The sequence below is a fragment of the Salvelinus namaycush genome, unplaced genomic scaffold (assembly GCF_016432855.1).
Source record: "Salvelinus namaycush isolate Seneca unplaced genomic scaffold, SaNama_1.0 Scaffold788, whole genome shotgun sequence".
Lineage (NCBI taxonomy): Eukaryota > Metazoa > Chordata > Actinopteri > Salmoniformes > Salmonidae > Salvelinus > Salvelinus namaycush.
Genome location: NW_024061517.1, coordinates 73452 through 92876, shown reverse-complemented (window position 1 = coordinate 92876; position 19425 = coordinate 73452). Strand labels below are relative to the sequence as shown.

The window sequence follows — 19425 nt, the reverse complement described above, 5'->3', positions numbered from 1 at the left end:
CGTTCTCTCTCTCTCTCTCTCTCTCCCGTTCTCTCTCTCTCTCTCCCGTTCTCTCTCTCTCTCTCTCTCTCTCTCTCTCTCTCTCTCTCTCTCTCTCTCTCTCTCTCTCTCTCTCTCTCTCTCTCTCTCTCTCTCTCCATAGTGTAATGTCTGGGCTAGCTGTCTAATCAGTTATTCATTGATGCATACAGGAGGCTATTTAATTCATAGTCACATAGTCGCACACACTCACACTTAGAGGACAGACCAGTAGACACACTCACACACAGAAACACACACACATGCACGGTTGCACAGTCAGCCATGGATGTTATTACTTCTCTCTCACCCTTTTCTGTCTCTTCTTTCCTCCCTCACTTCCTTAGGAAGTATCAAGTACCGCAGTGTAGCAGAAACGAATCACACACACACACACACACACACACACACACACACACACACACACACACACACACACACACACACACACACACACACACACACACACACACACACACACACACACACACACACACACACACACACACACTAAAGTTGAGGAGGAGACAGGGAGAAGATGAGAGAGAGAGAACTGTACAGATGTAGTAGAAGGAGCAGTGTCTTGAAGACTAGATTGTATCGGGGACTCGTCTTGTTGACAATTTACAGAATATGGGGAGTGGAGAAGTGTGTGTGTGTGTGTGTGTGTGTGTGTGTGTGTATTCGTGCAATAGATCACAATATATTCAATACCAATACTGAGTAATGATAACATGGCTTTATGCACGGGGTACCAGTACTGAGTAATGATAACATGGATTTATACACGGGGAACCAGTACTGGATAATGATAACATGGCTTTATACACGGGGAACCAGTACTGAGTAATGATAACATGGATTTATAACACGGGGTACATTACTGAGTCAATGATAACATGGATTTAAACACAGGGTACCAGTACTGAGTCAATGCGTAATGATAACATGGCTTTATACACAGGGTACCAGTACTGAGTCAATGAGTAATGATAACATGGCTTTATACACGGGGAACCAGTACTGAGTCAATGATAACATTGCTTTATACACGGGGTACCAGTACTGAGTTAATGATAACATGGATTTATACACGGGGTACCAGTACTGAGTCAATGCGTAATGATAACATGGCTTTATACACGGGGTACCAGTACTGAGTCAATGCGTAATGATCATGGCTTTATACACACGGGTACCAGTACTGAGTCAATGCGTATGATAACATGGCTTTATACACGGGGACAGTAACTGAGTCATGATAACATGGCTTTATACACGGGGTACCAATACTGAGTATGATAACTGGCTTTATACCGGGGAACCAGTACTGAGTAATGATAACATGGATTTATACACATGGACCCAGTACTGAGTCATGATAACATGGATTTATACACAGGGAACCCAGTACCGAGTAATGATAACATGGATTTATACACGAGGAACCAGTACTGCATACTGATAACATGGATTTATACACGGGTACCATACTGAGTAATGATAACATGGCTTTATAAACGGGAACCAGTACTGAGTAATGATACCATGGATTTATACACGGTGAACGCAGTACTGAGTAATGATAACATGGATTTATACACGGGGAACCCGTACTGAGTAATGATAACATGGCTTATACACGGGGTACCAGTACTGAGTAATGGTAACATGGATTTATACACAGGGAACCAGTATGAGTAATGATAACATGGATTTATACATGGGGTACCAGTACTGAGTTAATGATACCATGGATTTATACACGGGGAACCAGTACTGAGTATGATAACATGGATTTATACACGGGGAACCAGTACTGAGTAATGATAACATGGCTTTATACACGGGGTACCAGTACTGAGTAATGGTAACATGGATTTATACACAGGGAACCAGTACTGAGTAATGATAACATGGATTTATACATGGGGTACCAGTACTGAGTTAATGATAACATGGATTTATACACGGGGTACCAGTACTGAGTCAATGCTAACATGGCTTTATACACGTGGTACCAGTGCTGAGTCCATGAGTAATGATAACATGGCTTTATACACGGGGTACCAGTACTGAGTAATGATATCATGGCTTTATACACGTGGTACCAGTACTGAGTCCATGAGTAATGATATCATGGCTTTATACACGTGGTACCAGTACTGAGTCCATGAGTAATGATATCATGGCTTTATACACGGGGTACCAGTACTGAGTCCATGAGTAATGATAACATGGCTTTATACACGTGGTACCAGTACTGCGTCCATGAGTAATGATAACATGGCTTTATACACGGGGTACCAGTACTGAGTAATGATAACATGGATTTATACACGAGGAACCAGTACTGAGTAATGATAACATGGATTTATACACATGGAACCAGTACTGAGTCATGATAACATGGATTTATACACAGGGAACCAGTACCGAGTAATGATAACATGGATTTATACACGAGGAACCAGTACTGCGTAATGATAACATGGATTTATACACGGGGTACCAATACTGAGTAATGATAACATGGCTTTATACACGGGGAACCAGTACTGAGTAATGATACCATGGATTTATACACGGGGAACCAGTACTGAGTAATGATAACATGGATTTATACACGGGGAACCAGTACTGAGTAATGATAACATGGATTTATACATGGGGTACCAGTACTGAGTAATGGTAACATGGATTTATACACAGGGAACCAGTACTGAGTAATGATAACATGGATTTATACATGGGGTACCAGTACTGAGTTAATGATAACATGGATTTATACACGGGGTACCAGTACTGAGTCAATGCTAACATGGCTTTATACACGTGGTACCAGTACTGAGTCCATGAGTAATGATAACATGGCTTTATACACGGGGTACCAGTACTGAGTAATGATATCATGGCTTTATACACGTGGTACCAGTACTGAGTCCATGAGTAATGATATCATGGCTTTATACACGTGGTACCAGTACTGAGTCCATGAGTAATGATATCATGGCTTTATACACAGTGTACCAGTACTGAGTCCATGAGTAATGATAACATGGCTTTAAACACGTGGTACCAGTACTGCGTCCATGAGTAATGATACCATGGCTTTATACACGGGGTACCAGTACTGAGTAATGATAACATGGCTTTATACACGGGGTACCAGTACTGAGTAACGATATCATGGCTTTATACACGGGGTACCAGTACTGAGTCCATGAGTAATGATATCATGGCTTTATACACGTGGTACCAGTACTGAGTCCATGAGTAATGATAACATGGCTTTATACACGGGGTACCAGTACTGAGTAATGATAACATGGATTTATACACGAGGAACCAGTACTGAGTAATGATAACATGGATTTATACACATGGAACCAGTACTGAGTCATGATAACATGGATTTATACACAGGGAACCAGTACCGAGTAATGATAACATGGATTTATACACGAGGAACCAGTACTGCGTAATGATAACATCGATTTATACACGGGGTACCAATACTGAGTAATGATAACATGGCTTTATACACGGGGAACCAGTACTGAGTAATGATACCATGGATTTATACACGGGGAACCAGTACTGAGTAATGATAACATGGATTTATACACGGGGAACCAGTACTGAGTAATGATAACATGGCTTTATACACGGGGTACCAGTACTGAGTAATGGTAACATGGATTTATACACAGGGAACCAGTACTGAGTAATGATAACATGGATTTATACATGGGGTACCAGTACTGAGTTAATGATAACATGGATTTATACACGGGGAACCAGTACTGAGTAATGCTAACATGGCTTTATACACAGGGAACCAGTACTGAGTCAATGAGTAATGATAACATGGATTTATACACGGGGTACCAGTACTGAGTCAATGCTAACATGGCTTTATACACGTGGTACCAGTACTGAGTCCATGAGTAATGATAACAATGCTTTATACACAGGGTACCAGTACTGAGTAATGATATCATGGCTTTATACACGTGGTACCAGTACTGAGTCCATGAGTAATGATAACATGGCTTTATACACGTGGTACCAGTGCTGCGTCCATGAGTAATGATAACATGGCTTTATACACGGGGTACCAGTACTGAGTAATGATAACATGGCTTTATACACGGGGTACCAGTACTGAGTAATGATATCATGGCTTTATACACGGGGTACCAGTACTGAGTCCATGAGTAATGATATCATGGCTTTATACACGTGGTACCAGTACTGAGTCCATGAGTAATGATAACATGGCTTTATACACGGGGTACCAGTACTGAGTAATGATAACATGGATTTATACACGAGGAACCAGTACTGAGTAATGATAACATGGATTTATACACATGGAACCAGTACTGAGTCATGATAACATGGATTTATACACGGGGAACCAGTACCGAGTAATGATAACATGGATTTATACACGAGGAACCAGTACTGAGTAATGATAACATGGATTTATACACGGGGAACCAGTACTGAGTAATGATAACATGGATATATACACGGGGAACCAGTACTGAGTAATGATAACATGGCTTTATACACGTGGTACCAGTACTGAGTCAATGAGTAATGATAACATGGCTTTATACACGGGGAACCAGTACTGAGTCAATGATAACATGGCTTTATACATGGGGTACCAGTACTGAGTCAATGCGTAATGATAACATGGATTTACACACGAGGTACCAGTACTGAGTCAATGCTAACATGGCTTTATACACGTGATACCAGTACTGAGTCCATGAGTAATGATAACATGGCTTTATACACGGGGTACCAGTACTGAGTAATGATATCATGGCTTTATACACGTGGTACCAGTACTGAGTCCATGAGTAATGATATCATGGCTTTATACACGTGGTACCAGTACTGAGTCCATGAGTAATGATATCATGGCTTTATACACGGGGTACCAGTACTGAGTCCATGAGTAATGATATCATGGCTTTATACACGTGGTACCAGTACTGAGTCCATGAGTAATGATAACATGGCTTTATACACGGGGTACCAGTACTGAGTAATGATAACATGGATTTATACACGAGGAACCAGTACTGAGTAATGATAACATGGATTTATACACATGGAACCAGTACTGAGTCATGATAACATGGATTTATACACGGGGAACCAGTACCGAGTAATGATAACATGGATTTATACACGAGGAACCAGTACTGAGTAATGATAACATGGATTTATACACGGGGAACCAGTACTGAGTAATGATAACATGGATATATACACGGGGAACCAGTACTGAGTAATGATAACATGGCTTTATACACGTGGTACCAGTACTGAGTCAATGAGTAATGATAACATGGCTTTATACACGGGGAACCAGTACTGAGTCAATGATAACATGGCTTTATACATGGGGTACCAGTACTGAGTCAATGCGTAATGATAACATGGATTTACACACGAGGTACCAGTACTGAGTCAATGCTAACATGGCTTTATACACGTGATACCAGTACTGAGTCCATGAGTAATGATAACATGGCTTTATACACGGGGTACCAGTACTGAGTAATGATATCATGGCTTTATACACGTGGTACCAGTACTGAGTCCATGAGTAATGATATCATGGCTTTATACACGTGGTACCAGTACTGAGTCCATGAGTAATGATATCATGGCTTTATACACGGGGTACCAGTACTGAGTCCATGAGTAATGATAACATGGCTTTATACACGTGGTACCAGTACTGAGTCCATGAGTAATGATAACATGGCTTTATACACGGGGTACCAGTACTGAGTAATGATAACATGGCTTTATACACAGGGTACCAGTACTGAGTAATGATATCATGGCTTTATACACGGGGTACCAGTACTGAGTCCATGAGTAATGATGTCATGGCTTTATACACGTGGTACCAGTACTGAGTCCATGCGTAATGATAACATGGCTTTATACACGGGGTACCAGTACTGAGTCATGATAACATGGATTTATACACGGGGAACCAGTACTGAGTAATGATAACATGGATTTATACACGAGGAACCAGTACTGAGTAATGATAACCTGGATTTATACACATGGAACCAGTACTGAGTCATGATAACATGGATTTATACACGGGGAACCAGTACTGAGTCAATGATAACATGGATTTATACACGGGGAACCAGTACTGAGTAATGATAACATGGATTTATACACGGGGAACCAGTACTGAGTAATGATAACATGGATATATACACGGGGAACCAGTACTGAGTAATGATAACATGGCTTTATACACAGGGAACCAGTACTGAGTAATGATAGCATGGATTTATACATGGGGAACCAGTACTGAGTAATGATAACATGGCTTTATACACGGGGAACCAGTACTGAGTAATGATAACATGGATTTATACACGGGGAACCAGTACTGAGTAATGATAACATGGCTTTATACACGGGGTACCAGTACTGAGTCAATGACTAATGATACCATGGATTTATACACGGGGTACCAATACTGAGTAATGATAACATGGCTTTATGCACGGGGTACCAGTACTGAGTAATGATACCATGGATTTATACACGGGGAACCAGTACTGAGTAATGATAACATGGCTTTATACACGGGGAACCAGTACTGAGTAATTATAACATGGATTTATACACGGGGTGCCAGTACTGAGTCAATGATAACATGGATGTATACACGGGTTACCAGTACTGAGTCAATGCGTAATGATAACATGGCTTTATACACGGGGTACCAGTACTGAGTCAATGATAACATGGCTTTATACATGGGGTACAGGTACTGAGTCAATGCGTAATGATAACATGGCTTTATACACGGGGTACCAATACTGAGTAATGATAACATGGCTTTATACAAGGGGAACCAGTACTGAGTAATGATACCATGGCTTTATACACGGGGAACCAGTACTGAGTCAATGAGTAATGATACCATGGATTTATACACGGGGTACCAATACTGAGTAATGATAACATGGCTTTATACACGGGGAACCAGTACTGAGTAATGATACCATGGATTTATACACGGGGAACCAGTACTGAGTAATGATAACATGGATTTATACATGGGGTACCAGTACTGAGTTAATGATAACATGGATTTATACACGGGGAACCAGTACTGAGTAATGCTAACATGGCTTTATACACAGGGAACCAGTACTGAGTCAATGAGTAATGATAACATGGATTTATACACGGGGTACCAGTACTGAGTCAATGCTAACATGGCTTTATACACGTGGTACCAGTACTGAGTCCATGAGTAATGATAACATGGCTTTATACACGGGGTACCAGTACTGAGTAATGATATCATGGCTTTATACACGTGGTACCAGTACTGAGTCCATGAGTAATGATATCATGGCTTTATACACGTGGTACCAGTACTGAGTCCATGAGTAATGATATCATGGCTTTATACACGGGGTACCAGTACTGAGTCCATGAGTAATGATAACATGGCTTTATACACGTGGTACCAGTACTGCGTCCATGAGTAATGATAACATGGCTTTATACACGGGGTACCAGTACTGAGTAATGATAACATGGCTTTATACACGGGGTACCAGTACTGAGTAATGATATCATGGCTTTATACACGGGGTACCAGTACTGAGTCCATGAGTAATGATATCATGGCTTTATACACGTTGTACCAGTACTGAGTCCATGAGTAATGATAACATGGCTTTATACACGGGGTACCAGTACTGAGTAATGATAACATGGATTTATACACGAGGAACCAGTACTGAGTAATGATAACATGGATTTATACACAGGGAACCAGTACTGAGTAATGATAACATGGATTTATACACGGGAAACCAGTACTGAGTAATGATAACATGGCTTTATACACGGGGAACCAGTACTGAGTAATGATAACATGGATTTATACACGGGGAACCAGTACTGAGTAATGATAACATGGCTTTATACACGGGGTACCAGTACTGAGTCAATGACTAATGATACCATGGATTTATACACGAGGTACCAATACTGAGTAATGATAACATGGCTTTATGCACGGGGTACCAGTACTGAGTAATGATAACATGGATTTATACACGGGGAACCAGTACTGAGTAATGATAACATGGCTTTATACACGGGGAACCAGTACTGAGTAATTATAACATGGATTTATACACGGGGTACCAGTACTGAGTCAATGATAACATGGATTTATACACGGGGTACCAGTACTGAGTCAATGCGTAATGATAACATGGCTTTATACACAGGGTACCAGTACTGAGTCAATGAGTAATGATAACATGGCTTTATACACAGGGAACCAGTACTGAGTCAATGATAACATGGCTTTATACACGGGGTACCAGTACTGAGCTAATGATAACATGGATTTATACACAGGGTGCCAGTACTGAGTCAATGATAACATGGATTTATACACGGGGTACCAGTACTGAGTCAATGCGTAATGATAACATGGCTTTATACACGCGGTACCAGTACTGAGTCAATGAGTAATGATAACATGGCTTTATACACGGGGAACCAGTACTGAGTCAATGAGTAATTATACCATGAATTTATACACGGGGTACCAATACTGAGTAATGATAACATGCCTTTATACACGGGGAACCAGTACTGAGTAATGATACCATGGATTTATACACGGGGAACCAGTACTGAGTAATGATAACATGGATTTATACACGGGGAACCAGTACTGAGTAATGATAACATGGCTTTATACACGGGGTACCAGTACTGAGTAATGGTAACATGGATTTATACACGGGGAACCAGTACTGAGTAATGATAACATGGATTTATACATGGGGTACCAGTACTGAGTTAATGATAACATGGATTTATACACGGGGAACCAGTACTGAGTAATGCTAACATGGCTTTATACACAGGGAACCAGTACTGAGTCAATGAGTAATGATAACATGGATTTATACACGGGGTACCAGTACTGAGTCAATGCTAACATGGCTTTATACACGTGGTACCAGTACTGAGTCCATGAGTAATGATAACATGGCTTTATACACGGGGTACCAGTACTGAGTAATGATATCATGGCTTTATGCACGTGGTACCAGTACTGAGTCCATGAGTAATGATATCATGGCTTTATACACGTGGTACCAGTACTGAGTCCATGAGTAATGATATCATGGCTTTATACACGGGGTACCAGTACTGAGTCCATGAGTAATGATAACATGGCTTTATACACGGGGTACCAGTACTGAGTAATGATAACATGGCTTTATACACGGGGTACCAGTACTGAGTAATGATATCATGGCTTTATACATGGGGTACCAGTACTGAGTCCATTAGTAATGATATCATGGCTTTATACACGTGGTACCAGTACTGAGTCCATGAGTAATGATAACATGGCTTTATACACGGGGTACCAGTACTGAGTAATGATAACATGGCTTTATACACGTGGTACCAGTACTGAGTCAATGAGTAATGATACCATGGCTTTATACACGTGGTACCAGTACTGAGTCAATGAGTAATGATAACACGGCTTTATACACAGGGTACCAGTACTGAGTCAATGCGCAGGGGAACGATGTAGTTGAGGTAGATATGTACATATAACTAGGAATAAAGTGACTGGGCTGAAGTGAACAGGATAGATAGTAAACAGTAGCAGCAGCGTATGTGATGAGTCAAAGATAGTTAGTGCAATAAGGAACCGGATAGCTATTTGGTTAACTATTTTAGCTATCTATTTAACTAACTATTTAGCTAACTATTTAGGTAAATATTTAACTACATTAACGAACTATTTAACGAACGATTTTAACAAACTATTTAGCTAACTATTTAACTAACTATTTTAACTAACTATTTAACTAACTATTTAACTAACTATTTTAACTAACTATTTAGCAGTCTTATAGATTGGGGGTTGAAGCTATTCAGGATCTGTCACGAGCGTCGTCTTCGTGCAAATGACCGGACCAAGGTGTAGCGTGGTAAGCGTACATTCTTTTATTAACAAAAAAAACGTGAAGCTCGGTAAGGCTATACCTGCCATTAACAAAGACAACAACCCACACTGAAGGAGGGAAAAGGGCTGCCTAAGTATGATCCCCAATCAGAGACAACGAAAGACATCTGCCTCTGATTGGGAACCACACTCGGCCAAACCCACAGAAATACAACACATAGAATGCCCACCCCACATCACAGCCTGACCTAACAAAATAGAGAAATAAAATAGCTCTCTAAGGTCAGGGCGTGACAGTACCCCCCTCCCCCCCAAAAGGTGTGGACTCCCGGCCGCAAACCTGAACCTATAGGGGAGTGTCAGGATGGGCATCTACTTTGGTGGCGGCTCCGGTGCGGGACGCAGACCCCACTCCACCTCTGGCTCCCCTAACTTTGGTGGCGCCTCTGGTGCGGGGACCCTCGTCGCCGACCCCGGACTGGGGACCCTCGCAGCAGGCCCCGGACTGGGGACCCTCGCAGCAGGCCCCGGACTGGGGACCCTCGCAGCAGGCCCCGGACTGGGGACCCTCGCTGCAGGCCCCGGACTGGGGATCGTCGCTGGAGGCCCCGGACTGGGGATCGTCGCTGGAGGCCCCGGACTGGGGTCGTCGCTGGAGGCTCCGGACTGGGGTCCTCGTTGCAGGCCCCGGACTGGGGACCTCGTTGCAGGCCCCGGACTGGGGACCCTCGCTGCAGGCCCCGGACTGAGGACCCTCGTTGCAGGCCCCGGACTGAGGATCGTCGCTGGAGGCCCCGGACTGGGGATCGTCGCTGGAGGCCCCGGACTGGGGATCGTCGCTGGAGGCTCCGGACTGGGGATCGTCGCTGGAGGCTCCGGACTGGGGACCGTCGCTGGAAGCTCTGGACTGGGGACCGTCGCTGGAGGCTCCGGAGTGGGGATCGTCGCTGGAGGCTCCGGAATGGAAACTGTCACTGGAGGCTCTGGACTGCGGATCAACGCTGGAGGCTTCGTGCAATGGATCCTCTGTGCAGGCTCCGGGCCATGGATCATCACTGCAGGCTCCGTGCCATGGATCATCACTGGAGGCTTCGTGCCATGGATCATCACTGGAGGCTTCGTGCCATGGATCATCACTGGAGGCTTCGTGCCATGGATCATCACTGGAGGCTTCGTGCCATGGATCATCACTGGAGGCTTCGTGCCATGGATCATCACTGGAGGCTTCGTGCCATGGATCATCACTGGAGGCTTCGTGCCATGGATCATCACTGGAGGCTTCGTGCCATGGATCATCACTGGAGGCTTCGTGCCATGGATCATCACTGGAGGTTTCGTGCCATGGATCATCACTGGAGGCTTCGGGCCATGGATCATCACTGGAGGCTTCGGGCCATGGATCATCACTGGAGGCTTCGGGCCATGGATCATCACTGGACTGGGAACTTTCGCCGGAAGCTTGGTGCGTGGGGCCGGCACTGGTGGTACCAGGCTGGTGACACGCACCTCCAAACGCCTACGTTGCCGCATACTCCTCGCCAACTCCATTCTCCTGTATCCCTACTCGCACTGTTCTATTGAATCCCAGGCGGGCTCTGGCTCTGCTTCACACCTCGGCACCGCCGACCTCCCCGTGTGCCCCCTCCAAAAAATGTTTTTCGGGCTGTCCTTTGGGTTGTCTTTGTGGTCGCGAACCCCAGCGTCGTCGCTGTTGCTCCTTCTGCTTCCATGGAAGGTGATCTTTTCCAGCCAGGATCTCCCATGTCCAGGATCCCTTCCCGTCCAGGATCTCCTCCCATGTCCAGGATCCCTTCCAGTCCAGGATCTCCCATGTCCAGGATCCCTTCCCGTCCAGGATCTCCTCCCATGTCCAGGATCCCTTCCCGTCCAGGATCCCTTCCCGTCCAGGATCTCCTCCCATGTCCAGGATCCCTTCCCGTCCAGGATCTCCTCCCATGTCCAGGATCCCTTCCCGTCCAGGATCTCCTCCCATGTCCAGGATCCCTTCCCGTCCAGGATCTCCTCCCATGTCCAGGATGTCTGCTCCTCCAGGCCACACTGCTTGGTCCGTTTGTGGTGGGATCTTCTGTTACGGCTCTCGTTGGTGGTATGAAGAGTGGACCAAGGCGCAGCGTGGTAAACGTAATCTTTCTTTATTAGGATGAACACCAAAAAAAAGAAAAAAAAGAATGAACAAACGTAACGTTCTGCAGGTTACCTACAAACAGTGCAAAAACAAGATCCCACAAACTAGGGTGGAAAACAGGCTGCCTAAGTATGATTCCCAATCAGAGACAACGATAAACAGCTGCCTCTGATTGGGAACCCTACCCGGCCAACAAAGAAATAGAAAAACTAAATAAAAAGGCTCTCTAAGGTCAGGGCGTGACAAGTACAGTTTCTTCAGGTCCCGTTGATAGGATAGTCTCTTACGTCGCCTCGTCCAGTTTATTCTCCAGTGATTGTCCATTCGCCAACAGAACAGAGGGTTTACTCACCACTGTAGTTTCATCAGGGTGCCCTCATGTCAGTCTCTATATCGCCGTCTCTGGGGATTAGGGCGAGCGGTATGTCCAGAAGCTCTTTTCGGTCATTGGAAACAATGTCAGAAACATAAAAAACGTAGAAATATATCTGTGAAGAAAAACACATATAAACACATTGGTCACGAGCCCTATTCAGTCCAGCGCCATTCTCACTTTTCTATGTTTGTGTCTGTGTTATTAGGCCTGGTGTGTCAGAAAGGGAGAGGAGGGGGGAGAGGGAGAAGGAGAAGGAGAGGGAAGGAGAGGGAGAGGGAGGGAGAGGGAATGAGGGAGAGGGAAAGAGAGCGACAAGAGATGAGAAAGAAAAACATGAACACAAGAAGGAAAACAAAAGAAAGGGAGAATAAAATCCAATGAAACGAATGCAGATGAAGATAACGTATACATTATAGCGTATCACCATGGTAACCATGTTTCATGTTGTTTTATTTGACGGGTTGATAAGGCGGGTTGCTATGGTGACAACAGTTCTGCCCAGAGATTGTCAAACACAGGGTTTGGTTAAGTTAATTTTCTTCCTTACTCTCGTTCTCGCTCTCTCTGTCCCTGTTTCTCTCTCTCGCTCTCGCCCCCTCTCTCTCTCCCTCTCTCGCTCTCTCTCTTTCTACATTTACATTACAATACATTTTAGTCATTTAGCAGACGCTCGTATCCAGAGCGACTTACTGTTAGTGCATTCATCATAAGATAGCTAGGTGACTCAACCACATAGCATAGTCACAGTAAGTACATTTCTCATAAATAAAGTAGCTATCAGAAGTCAACGCTAGTTTAAAAAATATATATATAATACTAAACCTTTCTCATCTCTCTCTACCTCCACGTCTCCAACCCTCCATCTCTCTCTACCTCCACGTCTCCAACCCTCCATCTCTTTCTACCTCTCTACCTCTCCATCCCTCCATCTCTCTCTACCTCTCTACCTGTCCATCCCTCCATCTCTCTGTACCTCTCTACCTGTCCATCCCTCCATCTCTCTCTACCTCTCTACCTCTCCATCCCTCCATCTCTCTCTACCTCTCTACCTGTCCATCCCTCCATCTCTCTCTACCTCTCTACCTGTCCATCCCTCCATCTCTCTCTACCTCTCTATGTCTCCATCCCTCCATCTCTCTCTACCTCTCCATCCCTCCATCTCTCTACCTCTCCACCTCTCCATCCCTCCATCTCTCTCTACCTCTCTACCTCTCCATCCCTCCCTCCATCCCTCAATCTCTCTCCACTTCTCCATCCCTACATCGCTCCATCTCTCTCTACCTACCCTACCTCTTCATCTCTCCATCCTTCCATCCTAACCACAGCCATCTGTCTCTCGATCTTCACTCCTCTCATCTCTGTCTCTTCTCCACCCTTCTCACCTCCCCTCTCCAACCCCCTCCTTTTCTTTCCTCCTCTCCTCTTACCTTTCAATAGCGACAGAATAGAGGAGATAAAATAATGACAGAATAGAGGAGATAAAATAGTGACGGAATAGAGGAGATAAAATAGTGACAGAATAGAGGAGATAAAATAATGACAGAATAGAGGAGATAAAATAGTGACAGAATAGAGGAGATAAAATAATGACAGAATAGAGGAGATAAAATAATGACAGAATAGAGGAGATAAAATAGTGACAGAATAGAGGAGATAAAATAGTGACGGAATAGAGGAGATAAAATAGTGACGGAATAGAGGAGATAAAATAGAACAGATTCCTAGAAAATATGTGTCGGCATATTGACATGAGCACGCATGTGTGTGTGTATTTGTGTGTGTGTGTGCGTGTGTGTGTTTCTGCTCTTGGCAATGCTTGTCATGGATAGGATTACGTAGCATGCAGCGATGAATTGCACAGAGAATTTGGATCAAACTAAGTGTGTGTGTGTGTATGCGTGTGTGTGTGAAAAGAAATTGGATCAGATACTTTGACATTTGGCTCAGATTATCCTCAATTCCTACTGACAGGGGAAGAGGGAGGGAGGATGGGTGGGAAAGAGGGACAGAGAGAGAGAGAGGGTGGGAGGGAGAGAGGGAGAGATGAATCTGGAAGGAAAATTGTTTTTCCAAACCTGTCATAAACCTGTTCTAAACCTGCTCTAAACTTGTTCTTAACCTGCTCTAAACTTGTTCTAAACCTGTTCTAAACCTGTTCTAAACATGTTCTAAACCTGCTCTAAACTAGTTCTTAACCTGTTCTAAACCTGTTCTAAACTTGTTCTAAACCTGCTCTAAACTTGTTCTTAACCTGTCCTAAACCTGTCCTAAACTTGTTCTAAACCTGTTCTAAACCTGTTCTAAACCTGTTCTAAACCTGTCCTAAACCTGCTCTAAACCTGTTCTAAACCTGTTCTAAACTTGTTCTAAACCTGTTCTAAACCTGTTCTAAACATGTTCTAAACCTGCTCTAAACTAGTTCTTAACCTGTTCTAAACTTGTTCTAAACCTGTTCTAAACTTGTTCTAAACCTGCTCTAAACTTGTTCTTAACCTGTCCTAAACCTGTCCTAAACTTGTTCTAAACCTGTTCTAAACCTGTTCTAAACCTGTTCTAAACTTGTTCTAAACCTGTTCTAAACCTGCTCTAAACTTGTTCTTAACCTGCTCTAAACTTGTTCTAAACCTGTCCTAAACCTGCTCTAAACCTGTTCTAAACCTGTTCTAAACTTGTTCTAAACCTGTTCTAAACATGTTATTAACCAGTTCTAAACCTGTCCTAAACTTGTTCTAAACCTGTTCTAAACTTGTTCTAAACTTGTTCTAAACTTGTTCTAAACCTGTTATAAACCTGTTATAAACCTGTTATAAACCTGTTATAAACCTGTTATAAACCTGTTCGTAACCCTAAATTCCCTTCGTGACCTCTCAACCCATTTAACCGCATAATGATATTGATCGATTGATAGATTTACCTCTGTGTTGCATAGACACACATGATGTACCATACCCTCTGGCATTCCCTGACCTAGCTACCCATTTCCCACGCTTTCTCTCTCTCCCTCTTTCTCTCTCTGTCACTTTGTCGTTCTCTCTCCGTCTCCCGTCCCTCCCTCCTTCCCTCCCTATGTTACCATTACCAAAGCAAATGGGTAAACAAAAGTGAAATAAATGAATATAAAATTATATATACAGTGTTGTAACGATGTGCAAATAGTTAAAGTACAAAAGGGAAAATAAATAAACATAAATATGAGTTGTATTTACAATGGTGTTTGTTCTTCACTGGTTGCCCTTTTCTTGTGGCAACAGGTAAACAGGTAATCACTGTGGTATTTCAACCAGTAGATATGGGTGTCTATCAAAATTGGATTTGTTTTCTAATTCTTTGTGGGTCTATGTAATCTGAGGGCTTTCCTTAATTTTGGGTCAGTCACAGTTTTTGGGTCCCTCCCTCCCTCCCTCCCTCCCTCCCTCCCTCCCTCCCTCCCTCCCTCCCTCCCTCCCTCCCTCCCTCCCTCTATATAGGCCAACAAGGGCTGCAGTGTGTGTGTGTGTGTGTGTGTGTGTGTGTGTGTGTGTGTGTGTGTGTGTGTGCTTGCAGGTTATTGAACACACCTGATTCAGCTTAGATGATGCTTCAGGTGTTATGGCGCTACAGGGTGGAATAATCATACACACACACACACACACACACACACACACACACACACACACACACACACACACACACACACACACACACACACACACACACACACACACACACACACGCAACACTGAGGTCTAATGTTTAACAGAATGCTAACGATTAGCATCTTCCACCAGCATTTCTCTAGACGCAACACTGAGGCTTAATGTTTAACATACTGGTTTAGCTGTTTTCTTGACTTTGAAAGAGCTTTTTTTTAATGTACATATTTAAACATATACAGTACCTTCGGAAAGTATTCAGACCCCTTGACTTTTTCCAACATGTTGTTACGTTACATCCTTATTCTAAAATGGATTAAATCGTTTCTTCCCCCTCATCAATCTACACACATTACCCTATAATGACAAAGCAAAAACTGTTTTTTAGAAATATTTGAAAATGTATGGAAAAAAAACTTTAATATCACATATACTTAAGTATTCAGACCCTTTACTCAGTACTTTGTTGAAGCACCTTTCGCAACGATTACAGCCTTGAGACTTCTGGGGTATGACGCTACAATCTTGGCACACCTGTATTTGGGGAGTTTCTCCATTTCTTCTCTGCAGATCCTCTCAAGCTCTGTCAGGTTGGATGGGGAGCGCCGCTGCACAGCTATTTTCAGGTCTCTCCAGAGATGTTCGATTGGGTCCGGACTCAGACTGGGCCACTCAAGGACATTCAGAGACTTGTCCCGAAGTCACTCCTGCGTTGTCTTGGCTGTGTGCTTAGGTCGGTGTTCTGTTGAAAGGTGTACCTTACTTCTTCCACTAAAGAATGATGGAGGCCACTGTGTTCTTGGGGACCTTCCCCAGATCTGTGCTTTGACACAATCCTGTCTCGGAGCTCTACTGACAATTCCTTTGACTTCATGTCTTGGTTTTTGCTCTGACATGCACTGTCAACTGTGGGACCTTATATAGACAGGTGTGTGCCTTTTCCGAATCAAGTCCAATCAGTTGAATTTACCACAGGTGGAACAATCAAGTTGCACAAACAGCTCAAGGACGATCAATGGAAACAGGACGCAACTGAACTCAACTTCGAGTCTCATAGCAAAGGGTCTGAATACTTATGTAAATAAGGTATCCGTTTATTAAAATTGTACATTTGCAAACATTTCAAAAAGCTTGTTTTCAATTTGTCATTATGGGGTATTGTGTGTAGATTGATAAGGAAAACATGTATTTTTTAAATCAATTTTAGAATTAGGATGTAACGTAATAAAAGGTGGCAAGAAACCAAGGGGTCTGAGTACTTTCCGAATGCACTGTGTACTAATTGATGTGCCCCATATACAGTACTGTAGGTTGGCTGGGACAATGCAGTTTGTTATAACGCCTCCTGAAAATTGTCTATGAGAACGCAGGCATGGTGTATAACAGATAATAATAATAATATGGTATATTTACTAACGGCTCTCTGTTATATCCAGTTTGGCTATGAAAATGCTACCAGGTTTCTGTTATATCTCCCCCTACAGGTTGGCTATGAAAATGCTACCAGGTTTCTGTTATATCTCCCCCTACAGGTTGGCTATTAGAATGCTAACAGGTTTCTGTTATATCTCCCCATACAGGTTGGCTATTAGAATGCTAACAGGTTTCTGTTATATCTCCCCCTACAGGTTGGCTATTAGAATGCTAACAGGTTTCTGTTATATCTCCCCCTAAAGGTTGGCTATGAGAATGTTAACAGGTTTCTGTTATATCTCCCCCTACAGGTCGGCTATGAGAATGCTAACAGGTTTCTGTTATATGTTAACATGTTATATCTCCCCCTACAGGTTGGCTATGAGAATGCTAACAGGTTTCTGTTATATCTCCCCCTACAGGTTGGCTATTAGAATGCTAACAGGTTTCTGTTATATCTCCCCCTACAGGTTGGCTATTAGAATGCTAACAGGTTTCTGTTATATCTCCCCCTACAGGTTGGCTATTAGAATGCTAACAGGTTTCTGTTATATCTCCCCCTACAGGTTGGCTATGAGAATGCTAACAGGCTTATGTTATATCTCCCCCTACAGGTTGGCTATTAGAATGCTAACAGGTTTCTGTTATATCTCCCCATACAGGTTGGCTATTAGAATGCTAACAGGTTTCTGTTATATCTCCCCATACAGGTCGGCTATTAGAATGCTAACAGGTTTCTGTTATATCTCCCCATACAGGTCGGCTATTAGAATGCTAACAGGTTTCTGTTATATCTCCCCCTACAGGTCGGCTATGAGAATGCTAACAGGTTTCTGTTATATGTTAACATGTTATATCTCCCCCTACAGGTCGGCTATGAGAAAGCTGACAGGTTTCTGTTATATTTCCCCCTACAGGTCGGCTATGAGAATGCTAACAGGTTTCTGTTATATGTTAACATGTTATATCTCCCCCTACAGGTTGGCTATTAGAATGCTAACAGGTTTCTGTTATATGTTAACATGTTATATCTCCCCCTACAGGTCGGCTATGAGAATGCGGGCACTGTGGAGTTCCTTGTGGATAAACACGGGAAACATTACTTCATAGAAGTCAACTCCAGACTACAGGTGGAACACACTGTCACTGAGGAGGTTACAGAGTAAGTACTGCTGTGTGTGTGTGTGTGTGTGTGTGTGTGTGTGTGTGTGTGTGTGTGTGTGTGTGTGTGTGTGTGTGTGTGTGTGTGTGTGTGTGTGTGTGTGTGTGTGTGTGTGTGTGTGTGTGTGTGTGTGTATGATTGGTCAAAAATATCAGAAATTGGTCTGCCTGTATAAATGCAGCCTAACAGCTTTTTCGACTGTGTGTGTGTGTCAATGTCTGTGTCTGTGTCAGTGTGTGCGTGTGTGTTTATGTGTGTGTGTTTGTGTGGTAGAATTGGACGGTGTACCATACATTCCACATACCGGGGTATTTGGAAATAGCTACGGGACAGTATTTCAACACCATCATTACCGTTGAAACTATTTCTTTGAAGTTTTTAATGAAATGTGAATATTTGTAGCTACTTTTTATGTAAACACCTGCCGTCATCTCGACGTTAGGAGATACACCAGATTGTGTCTCCATTTCACATTATTGTTTATTATGACATTCAATGCTGCAGATATCTTTTAGGGCCCTTCCCCCAAATCTGTGCCTCGACACAATCCTGTCTCTGAGCTCTACAGACATTTCCATCGACCTCATGGCTTGGTTTTTGCTCTGACATGTACTGTCAACTGTGGGACCTTTATATAGACAGGTG

General features: G+C 43.2%; 1 long non-coding RNA gene across 1 annotated transcript in view; it reads left to right on the top strand.

Moving 5' to 3' along the window:
- The window catches only part of LOC120042818, a 114799-nt gene that overhangs the window by 23517 nt on the left and 71857 nt on the right, over positions 1–19425 (top strand). The window contains exon 2 of the long non-coding RNA XR_005476243.1: positions 18662–18780. This is a non-coding gene — a long non-coding RNA (uncharacterized LOC120042818). The remainder of the gene's footprint in view (positions 1–18661; positions 18781–19425) is intronic.